General features: G+C 36.2%; 1 long non-coding RNA gene across 2 annotated transcripts; it reads right to left on the bottom strand.

Annotated features, from left to right (window-relative positions):
* Window positions 1-7,060, bottom strand: LOC109614149 (uncharacterized). 2 transcript variants are annotated; one of them, XR_009341564.1, is made up of 3 exons: window positions 2,542-7,060; window positions 289-409; window positions 1-206 (listed from the first exon to the last, which is right to left on the bottom strand). It is a non-coding gene; the product is annotated as an uncharacterized LOC109614149 (long non-coding RNA). The 2 variants fall into 2 exon arrangements; XR_009341565.1 differs by lacking the exon at window positions 2,542-7,060 and adding an exon at window positions 2,381-2,535.
* Window positions 7,061-11,830: the final 4,770 nt, after the last annotated feature.

The raw sequence follows: 11,830 nt of genomic DNA on the forward strand, positions 1-11,830 counted from the left end.
ATCATCCTCTAACTGTTTTTCGAACTTTAAAAAATCATCCAAGTCTTTAAAAGCGTTATCAGGAATCACGAACTTCAATAATGTTTCTTTCTTCAAACCTTTCACTTCATTCCGTAGGGAATTTATTTCTTCCCGCATTGAAGTTACTTCAGTCGTTAGCCTCAAAAACATGGGTTCAATAGTCTGAGCAAGGGCTTCCGTTATCGCTAAAAATAAATAGAACAAAAAATTATAAAGTATAAAAATTTCAAAACATGTGTGTAAATATATTTTTGAATATGTATTTACTTTTTAATGCCTCAGGATTTGGTTGTGTAAAATTTTGACATTCTGAAGTATTGTGCACGAGTTCCGAGCTTAGAAAGATATTGTTAAAGTTTATGTTATTCTCTTCAGTCATAGTGGATAACTAGAAAAAATCCAAATTCATTGTTTTTATTGCGTAAAGTACAGATTTTAGCTATATATTTCCAACAGTGTTCGTAGGGTGTTTCAGAAACTGTTAAACTTGCAGTTTTAAAAATGCCGAGAAGTGAAGATTCTAGTGGGTTGAAAAACATTGATCTCAAATTCAAAACTTGATTTCCAATGACTACACCAACATGATGATTTATTGATGACACTCGATAAATGTGGTTTCCAGTTGTATAAAAATTGTTTGGGTGGACAGTTGATAAAAATGCGTTTGCTGTTTCTTGCATGGTAGTTTTGTATGATGTATTGATACTTTGCTCCACCAGTCGGTTGTAAAGCTGTGCCGATATATTATTTTTATTCTTAAGAAGTTTTTTGGAATAGACAGCGTCTTCACTTTTTTCAGAAGCATCGCAGAATCCATGAAAATGAACTTCAGCAAAAGGGACATATTGGAGCCATCTCGGAATTCCGACTCGATCAAGAATTAAATAGTCGGATTAAAACCTTTTTCACTGATGCAAGGTGGCTGGACTTATGACTTCGTCCCAACCAGTACCATCGAAACAAATATTCTGAATTATTATTTTTGCCACAAGAATACATGGCGAAAGCCAGCCAGTAGGATCAAATAATTCGGAGATCTGAGACAGAATTCCTTTTTGTGTAGGAACACGAAGATGGAAAAAGCGTTGTCGCAAAAAATATGAATCTGAACGAGCGTTCCAACGAATTCCTAGGGTTTTTGCTGTGAATATCCATTGAGTTCGCTGTCCATTTTCCAAGGGAGAAGCCAGCTGATACTAGAGCGGTTTTGAGCCGAGGAAACAGTGAAGGTGGCAAAGTATGCGACAGAAGGTTTCCAGATAAATGAGGAACTACAAACGCCTGGACCGAGACACGTACGGAGTTATCAAATCTTGAACATAGATTTAAGGAACAAAATTTTCGAACGGAGGCAGCAGTGGTATTATTAAGGCCGGAAATCTGCATATTCGTACGCTGATATGGAAGTTTTAATTTATTGAAAAATCTTTCGGAGATAAAGGTTCCCTGAGATCCAGAATCAAGCAGAACACGTGCTGGATAAGAGACTCCCAAGTACAGTACATTTACAAACGCAGTCCCCAATAAAACTCTCCTTGAACTCGCAGAGAAGCAAGATAGAATAACTCCGTTCTCAGATCTAGTGGACTGTGAGGAATTAAGAGTGAATGGAACAGAGTTGGTGTTCAAAGTGGAATTACTGTTAGAGGTGGAAGGAAGAGTGGACATGAACATGGGTCATTGTGTTGTGAAACGGGACGTATATGACTAATTTTTTTTCGAATATGAGGACAGTTTGTCCAAAAGTCAGAAAAAAAGTGAAAATTAATTATTTTACAGATATCTTCTTATATAAAAGACGACACCTAGCGGCGAAAATATGAACTAAATACCAACATAAACAAAGGTAGTTGAATAGTCCCACCGGAATATGTGCGAATAATGTATAAAATAATATGTGTCGCAAACTATGTAAAGTGCGACCATATAAACGGAACGACGGTAGGGTGCACGAATAAGCGAAGAGAACACCAACAGAAAATAACCGATAACTGTTGAATAACACAACAGAGCGCTGCTTGTTTTGGCTGAGTGGGAAGTATGTGTGACTGTATGTAAATATTGATGTTGTTGAAGAGATTCAGCGAGGGTTCTCTTACAACAACAATAATAATGAAAACAACAAACGGCGATGGATAATTGAAAAAATGCAATATTTTCGCGGCAAAACGAAAAGGGAAAATTAGAATAAAACACACTGCTGAGCAAAAGGTGAATAAGAAAATTAAATTGAAATTAATATTATAAAAATTAAAGTATTCACTTTATTTATTAAATAATCTAAGAAATATGTGGCGATTTAAGGGAATATTTAATATTGAACTTTAATTGGCTCGAAGTATACGGAAAAAATTAATACTTTTTGAAATCAAAATAGAAACACTGTGCGTTAGATGGAAAAGAAAAACCAAATTGCCGACGGCAAAACACACTTTGACTAACGCAATGAAATTTAATGTGTTTCTTTTTATTTTAAATGCACTATTGACGTTCACTTGGATAATATAAGCACAAACTTACCTTGGTTTTTGATGAAAATTCGTTGGAAAAACGAATGAAAAATGGAACAGCAATAAAATCCGGCGACTTAATGGTGACGGAAGAAGAACCATTTATCCCAGAAATGTTAGCGAGAGTGGAGCGACAAGACAATTTGATTTTGGAAGGTGCTCAGTTATAAAAGTAGCCTCTGACGCAGGGTCAATGAGGGCTAGCACAGGATAAGACATACCCCCTTGAAGAAGATCTACTATAGCAGTACCTAGAAAAACTTTGGCGATTGATTGTTGTAGGGTTTGCATTATAACATTATCTAGATTTGAACTCAATTGGGTACTGGGAGCCGAAGGAGTTGTGTTGGACACACTGCTACTTGATGGCGCCGTTCTAGTTGGCTTATGTAACAGGGTATGATGCCTTGCACGGCATATATTACACGTATGTGTACTAGGACACCTATTTGACGAATGACCTCTAGATAAACTGTTAAAACACAGATTGTACTTTTTTACAATGGGTAGATTCTGATAGAACGACAATGTTTTGAAACGAGGACATAAATAAGGAGCATGATATATTACATGTATGTGTACTAGGACACCTATTTGACGAATGGTATCTAGATAAAGAGTAAAAACGCAAATTGTTCTCTTCTACAATGACTAGTTTTGAAACGAGAACATGAATAAGAACATGATTTTCATTTGGACAGCATACACAAGGTTGTTTAGGGTATGATTTCATAGTATCAGTCGAAATTTTCGCCAAGTGAACCTTAACGTTGCGTGAAGTTGGTCTAGAATCCTCTATACCTCGAATGTCACGCAAACAGGCCAGCGTCTGAATTCTCCCTGTTAGGAAATAATCGAGCTCGGGTCATAACGATAAGGACGACTTATCTTTGAGACGATCTGACGACTTATCCAGAGTGTCACGGTAAGTTTTAGAGTTAGACAAAGAATACAAATTTAAACTGTGACTCGACATATTGACAGAATTGGACGACCCATATTAGGCCGACTAGATGCACAACCAGTTTGCATTTACTGTTTACTTTGCGGTGTGCTAACGTTTATAACTGTGGGAGTTGCTGGAGGAGATTTCACCGACCTCAAACTCAGCAACTTTGCATTAATTTCTGACAAGCAATCAATGTAGTTCTGACACGTCGATTGGTATATGGAGTCCGCAGAAGAAATTTCATCGGTAGTCGCACCGTCTAAAGTCATAAAATAATCAATACACTTATCACAAATGTCTTTGACTTTACCCCATAAATCTTGAAGTTCCGTGCTCTGATTTTCGAGGTTGAAAACCGTACGGTTACCTGGATTTAGCAAATGAAAAGAGGCAATAAACTTTACCACATTATCAGAAGCACGGGTTAAGGGGGTAACCGACATTTTTTACAAGATTCTGTCTACTTATTTCAGAAAGATGAACAATTCCGAAATTCTTTCAGAGAAGTCTAAACTGAATTACGGAAAAGGCCCAAAGTATCTTAACTCCAATGATATTCTCAAAATTAAAGTGCAAATTTAAAAAGGTGGAAATACTAATATTCTGGAGAGGCTAACCACAAATTAAAAGAAACCAACTAAACGTAGGGAAACACATGGATTTTCTGCTGAAATCGTTATCAAGTGTAGAAAAGTAGAGTTAGAAAAGCAATAAATTTCGAGAAGTACTCCAAAAACGATATAATATTTGTATAAATATTCCAAAATGCAAAAAATAAAAAAAAAATAAAAAACAGCAAATAATAACAATAATTAATATTTCAGTTCGTACCGATAGTAGGGTATACGAGTTACAATCACCACTATATATTATTATTATTTTTCCCAAAAATTAATAAATTGTAAAAACGATATAATATTTGTATAAATATTCCAAAATGCAAAAAACAAAAAAAATAAAAAACAGCAAATAATAACAATAATTAATATTTCAGTTCGTACCGATAGTAGGGTATACGAGTTACAATCACCACTATATATTATTATTATTATTTTTCCCAAAAATTAATAAATTGTATTGGTAGTTCAGATGCTTAGCGGCCAAATGTAGGGTACACTAGAGCCCCGACTTATGTCGTTAATGATTTGATTTCCAATGACTACACCAACATGATGATTTATTGATGACACTCGATAAATGTTGTTTCCAGTTGTATAAACATTGTTTGGGTGGACAGTTGATAAAAATGCGTTTGCTGTTTCTTGCATGGTAGTTTTGTATGATGTATTGATACTTTGCTCCACCAGTCGGTTGTAAAGCTGTGCCGATATATTATTTTTATTCTTAAGAAGTTTTTTGGAATAGACAGCGTCTTCACTTTTTTCAGAAGCATCGCAGAATCCATGAAAATGAACTTCAGCAAAAGGGACATATTGGAGCCATCTCGGAATTCCGACTCGATCAAGAATTAAATAGTCGGATTAAAACCTTTTTCACTGATGCAAGGTGGCTGGACTTATGACTTCGTCCCAACCAGTACCATCGAAACAAATATTCTGAATTATTATTTTTGCCACAAGAATACATGGCGAAAGCCAGCCAGTAGGATCAAATAATTCGGAGATCTGAGACAGAATTCCTTTTTGTGTAGGAACACGAAGATGGAAAAAGCGTTGTCGCAAAAAATATGAATCTGAACGAGCGTTCCAACGAATTCCTAGGGTTTTTGCTGTGAATATCCATTGAGTTCGCTGTCCATTTTCCAAGGGAGAAGCCAGCTGATACTAGAGCGGTTTTGAGCCGAGGAAACAGTGAAGGTGGCAAAGTATGCGACAGAAGGTTTCCAGATAAATGAGGAACTACAAACGCCTGGACCGAGACACGTACGGAGTTATCAAATCTTGAACATAGATTTAAGGAACAAAATTTTCGAACGGAGGCAGCAGTGGTATTATTAAGGCCGGAAATCTGCATATTCGTACGCTGATATGGAAGTTTTAATTTATTGAAAAATCTTTCGGAGATAAAGGTTCCCTGAGATCCAGAATCAAGCAGAACACGTGCTGGATAAGAGACTCCCAAGTACAGTACATTTACAAACGCAGTCCCCAATAAAACTCTCCTTGAACTCGCAGAGAAGCAAGATAGAATAACTCCGTTCTCAGATCTAGTGGACTGTGAGGAATTAAGAGTGAATGGAACAGTGTTGGTGTTCAAAGTGGAATTACTGTTAGAGGTGGAAGGAAGAGTGGACATGAACATGGGTCATTGTGTTGTGAAACGGGACGTATATGACTAATTTTTTTTCGAATATGAGGACAGTTTGTCCAAAAGTCAGAAAAAAAAAGTGAAAATTAATTATTTTACAGATATCTTCTTATATAAAAGACGACACCTAGCGGCGAAAATATGAACTAAATACCAACATAAACAAAGGTAGTTGAATAGTCCCACCGGAATATGTGCGAATAATGTATAAAATAATATGTGTCGCAAACTATGTAAAGTGCGACCATATAAACGGAACGACGGTAGGGTGCACGAATAAGCGAAGAGAACACCAACAGAAAATAACCGATAACTGTTGAATAACACAACAGAGCGCTGCTTGTTTTGGCTGAGTGGGAAGTATGTGTGACTGTATGTAAATATTGATGTTGTTGAAGAGATTCAGCGAGGGTTCTCTTACAACAACAATAATAATGAAAACAACAAACGGCGATGGATAATTGAAAAAATGCAATATTTTCGCGGCAAAACGAAAAGGGAAAATGAGAATAAAACACACTGCTGAGAAAAAGGTGAATAAGAAAATTAAATTGAAATTAATATTATAAAAAATTGAAAGTATAAAGTAATAAATGAAATATCTATTCACTTTATTTATTAAATAATCTAAGAAATATGTGGCGATTTAAGGGAATATTTAATATTGAACTTTAATTGGCTCGAAGTATACGGAAAAAATTAATACTTTTTGAAATCAAAATAGAAACACTGTGCGTTAGATGGAAAAGAAAAACCAAATTGCCGACGGCAAAACACACTTTGACTAACGCAATGAAATTTAATGTGTTTCTTTTTATTTTAAATGCACTATTGACGTTCACTTGGATAATATAAGCACAAACTTACCTTGGTTTTTGATGAATATTCGTTGGAAAAACGAATGAAAAATGGAACAGCAATAAAATCCGGCGACTTAATGGTGACGGAAGAAGAACCATTTATCCCAGAAATGTTAGCGAGAGTGGAGCGACAAGACAATTTGATTTTGGAAGGTGCTCAGTTATAAAAGTAGCCTCTGACGCAGGGTCAATGAGGGCTAGCACAGGATAAGACATACCCCCTTGAAGAAGATCTACTATAGCAGTACCTAGAAAAACTTTGGCGATTGATTGTTGTAGGGTTTGCATTATAACATTATCTAGATTTGAACTCAATTGGGTACTGGGAGCCGAAGGAGTTGTGTTGGACACACTGCTACTTGATGGCGCCGTTCTAGTTGGCTTATGTAACAGGGTATGATGCCTTGCACGGCATATATTACACGTATGTGTATTAGGACACCTATTTGACGAATGGCATCTAGATAAAGAGTAAAAACGCAAATTGTTCTCTTCTACAATGACTAGTTTTGAAACGAGAACATGAATAAGAACATGATCTTCATTTGGACAGCATACACAAGGTTGTTTAGGGTATGATTTCATAGTATCAGTCGAAGTTTTCGCCAAGTGAGCCTTAACGTTGCGTGAAGTTGGTCTAGAATCCTCTATACCTCGAATGTCACGCAAACAGGCCAGCGTCTGAATTCTCCCTGTTAGGAAATAATCGAGCTCGGGTCATAACGATAAGGACGACTTATCTTTGAGACGATCTGACGACTTATCCAGAGTGTCACGGTAAGTTTTAGAGTTAGACAAAGAATACAAATTTAAACTGTGACTCGACATATTGACAGAATTGGACGACCCATATTAGGCCGACTAGATGCACAACCAGTTTGCATTTACTGTTTACTTTGCGGTGTGCTAACGTTTATAACTGTGGGAGTTGCTGGAGGAGATTTCACCGACCTCAAACTCAGCAACTTTGCATTAATTTCTGACAAGCAATCAATGTAGTTCTGACACGTCGATTGGTATATGGAGTCCGCAGAAGAAATTTCATCGGTAGTCGTACCGTCTAAAGTCATAAAATAATCAATACACTTATCACAAATGTCTTTGACTTTACCCCATAAATCTTGAAGTTCCGTGCTCTGATTTTCGAGGTTGAAAACCGTACGGTTACCTGGATTTAGCAAATGAAAAGAGGCAATAAACTTTACCACATTATCAGAAGCACGGGTTAAGGGGGTAACCGATATTTTTTACAAGATTCTGTCTACTTATTTCAGAAAGATGAACAATTCCGAAATTCTTTCAGAGAAGTCTAAACTGAATTACGGAAAAGGCCCAAAGTATCTTAACTCCAATGATATTCTCAAAATTAAAGTGCAAATTTAAAAAGGTGGAAATACTAATATTCTGGAGAGGCTAACCACAAATTAAAAGAAACCAACTAAACGTAGGGAAACACATGGATTTTCTGCTGAAATCGTTATCAAGTGTAGAAAAGTAGAGTCAGAAAAGCAATAAATTTCGAGAAGTACTCCAAAAACGATATAATATTTGTATAAATATTCCAAAATGCAAAAAATAAAAAAAAAATAAAAAACAGCAAATAATAACAATAATTAATATTTCAGTTCGTACCGAGAGTAGGGTATACGAGTTACAATCACCACTATATATTATTATTATTTTTCCCAAAAATTAATAAATTGTAAAAACGATATAATATTTGTATAAATATTCCAAAATGCAAAAAACAAAAAAAAATAAAAAACAGCAAATAATAACAATAATTAATATTTCAGTTCGTACCGATAGTAGGGTATACGAGTTACAATCACCACTATATATTATTATTATTATTATTATTTTTCCCAAAAATTAATAAATCGTATTGGTAGTTCAGATGCTTAGCGGCCAAATGTAGGGTACACTAGAGCCCCGACTTATGTCGTTAATGATTTGATTTCCAATGACTACACCAACATGATGATTTATTGATGACACTCGATAAATGTTGTTTCCAGTTGTATAAACATTGTTTGGGTGGACAGTTGATAAAAATGCGTTTGCTGTTTCTTGCATGGTAGTTTTGTATGATGTATTGATACTTTGCTCCACCAGTCGGTTGTAAAGCTGTGCCGATATATTATTTTTATTCTTAAGAAGTTTTTTGGAATAGACAGCGTCTTCACTTTTTTCAGAAGCATCGCAGAATCCATGAAAATGAACTTCAGCAAAAGGGACATATTGGAGCCATCTCGGAATTCCGACTCGATCAAGAATTAAATAGTCGGATTAAAACCTTTTTCACTGATGCAAGGTGGCTGGACTTATGACTTCGTCCCAACCAGTACCATCGAAACAAATATTCTGAATTATTATTTTTGCCACAAGAATACATGGCGAAAGCCAGCCAGTAGGATCAAATAATTCGGAGATCTGAGACAGAATTCCTTTTTGTGTAGGAACACGAAGATGGAAAAAGCGTTGTCGCAAAAAATATGAATCTGAACGAGCGTTCCAACGAATTCCTAGGGTTTTTGCTGTGAATATCCATTGAGTTCGCTGTCCATTTTCCAAGGGAGAAGCCAGCTGATACTAGAGCGGTTTTGAGCCGAGGAAACAGTGAAGGTGGCAAAGTATGCGACAGAAGGTTTCCAGATAAATGAGGAACTACAAACGCCTGGACCGAGACACGTACGGAGTTATCAAATCTTGAACATAGATTTAAGGAACAAAATTTTCGAACGGAGGCAGCAGTGGTATTATTAAGGCCGGAAATCTGCATATTCGTACGCTGATATGGAAGTTTTAATTTATTGAAAAATCTTTCGGAGATAAAGGTTCCCTGAGATCCAGAATCAAGCAGAACACGTGCTGGATAAGAGACTCCCAAGTACAGTACATTTACAAACGCAGTCCCCAATAAAACTCTCCTTGAACTCGCAGAGAAGCAAGATAGAATAACTCCGTTCTCAGATCTAGTGGACTGTGAGGAATTAAGAGTGAATGGAACAGAGTTGGTGTTCAAAGTGGAATTACTGTTAGAGGTGGAAGGAAGAGTGGACATGAACATGGGTCATTGTGTTGTGAAACGGGACGTATATGACTAATTTTTTTTCGAATATGAGGACAGTTTGTCCAAAAGTCAGAAAAAAAGTGAAAATTAATTATTTTACAGATATCTTCTTATATAAAAGACGACACCTAGCGGCGAAAATATGAACTAAATACCAACATAAACAAAGGTAGTTGAATAGTCCCACCGGAATATGTGCGAATAATGTATAAAATAATATGTGTCGCAAACTATGTAAAGTGCGACCATATAAACGGAACGACGGTAGGGTGCACGAATAAGCGAAGAGAACACCAACAGAAAATAACCGATAACTGTTGAATAACACAACAGACCGCTGCTTGTTTTGGCTGAGTGGGAAGTATGTGTGACTGTATGTAAATATTAATGTTGTTGAAGAGATTCAGCGAGGGTTCTCTTACAACAACAATAATAATGAAAACAACAAACGGCGATGGATAATTGAAAAAATGCAATATTTTCGCGGCAAAACGAAAAGGGAAAATGAGAATAAAACACACTGCTGGGAAAAAGGTGAATAAGAAAATTAAATTGAAATTAATATTATAAAAAATTGAAAGTATAAAGTAATAAATGAAATATCTATTCACTTTATTTATTAAATAATCTAAGAAATATGTGGCGATTTAAGGGAATATTTAATATTGAACTTTAATTGGCTCGAAGTATACGGAAAAAATTAATACTTTTTGAAATCAAAATAGAAACACTGTGCGTTAGATGGAAAAGAAAAACCAAATTGCCGACGGCAAAACACACTTTGACTAACGCAATGAAATTTAATGTGTTTCTTTTTATTTTAAATGCACTATTGACGTTCACTTGGATAATATAAGCACAAACTTACCTTGGTTTTTGATGAATATTCGTTGGAAAAACGAATGAAAAATGGAACAGCAATAAAATCCGGCGACTTAATGGTGACGGAAGAAGAACCATTTATCCCAGAAATGTTAGCGAGAGTGGAGCGACAAGACAATTTGATTTTGGAAGGTGCTCAGTTATAAAAGTAGCCTCTGACGCAGGGTCAATGAGGGCTAGCACAGGATAAGACATACCCCCTTGAAGAAGATCTACTATAGCAGTACCTAGAAAAACTTTGGCGATTGATTGTTGTAGGGTTTGCATTATAACATTATCTAGATTTGAACTCAATTGGGTACTGGGAGCCGAAGGAGTTGTGTTGGACACACTGCTACTTGATGGCGCCGTTCTAGTTGGCTTATGTAACAGGGTATGATGCCTTGCACGGCATATATTACACGTATGTGTACTAGGACACCTATTTGACGAATGACCTCTAGATAAACTGTTAAAACACAGATTGTACTTTTTTACAATGGGTAGATTCTGATAGAACGACAATGTTTTGAAACGAGGACATAAATAAGGAGCATGATATATTACATGTATGTGTACTAGGACACCTATTTGACGAATGGCATCTAGATAAAGAGTAAAAACGCAAATTGTTCTCTTCTACAATGACTAGTTTTGAAACGAGAACATGAATAAGAACATGATTTTCATTTGGACAGCATACACAAGGTTGTTTAGGGTATGATTTCATAGTATCAGTCGAAGTTTTCGCCAAGTGAGCCTTAACGTTGCGTGAAGTTGGTCTAGAATCCTCTATACCTCGAATGTCACGCAAACAGGCCAGCGTCTGAATTCTCCCTGTTAGGAAATAATCGAGCTCGGGTCATAACGATAAGGACGACTTATCTTTGAGACGATCTGACGACTTATCCAGAGTGTCACGGTAAGTTTTAGAGTTAGACAAAGAATACAAATTTAAACTGTGACTCGACATATTGACAGAATTGGACGACCCATATTAGGCCGACTAGATGCACAACCAGTTTGCATTTACTGTTTACTTTGCGGTGTGCTAACGTTTATAACTGTGGGAGTTGCTGGAGGAGATTTCACCGACCTCAAACTCAGCAACTTTGCATTAATTTCTGACAAGCAATCAATGTAGTTCTGACACGTCGATTGGTATATGGAGTCCGCAGAAGAAATTTCATCGGTAGTCGCACCGTCTAAAGTCATAAAATAATCAATACACTTATCACAAATGTCTTTGACTTTACCCCATAAATCTTGAAGTTCCGTGCTCTGATTT

This window comes from Musca domestica, unplaced genomic scaffold (genome assembly GCF_030504385.1).
Source record: "Musca domestica strain aabys unplaced genomic scaffold, Musca_domestica.polishedcontigs.V.1.1 13, whole genome shotgun sequence".
Classification (NCBI taxonomy): domain Eukaryota; kingdom Metazoa; phylum Arthropoda; class Insecta; order Diptera; family Muscidae; genus Musca; species Musca domestica.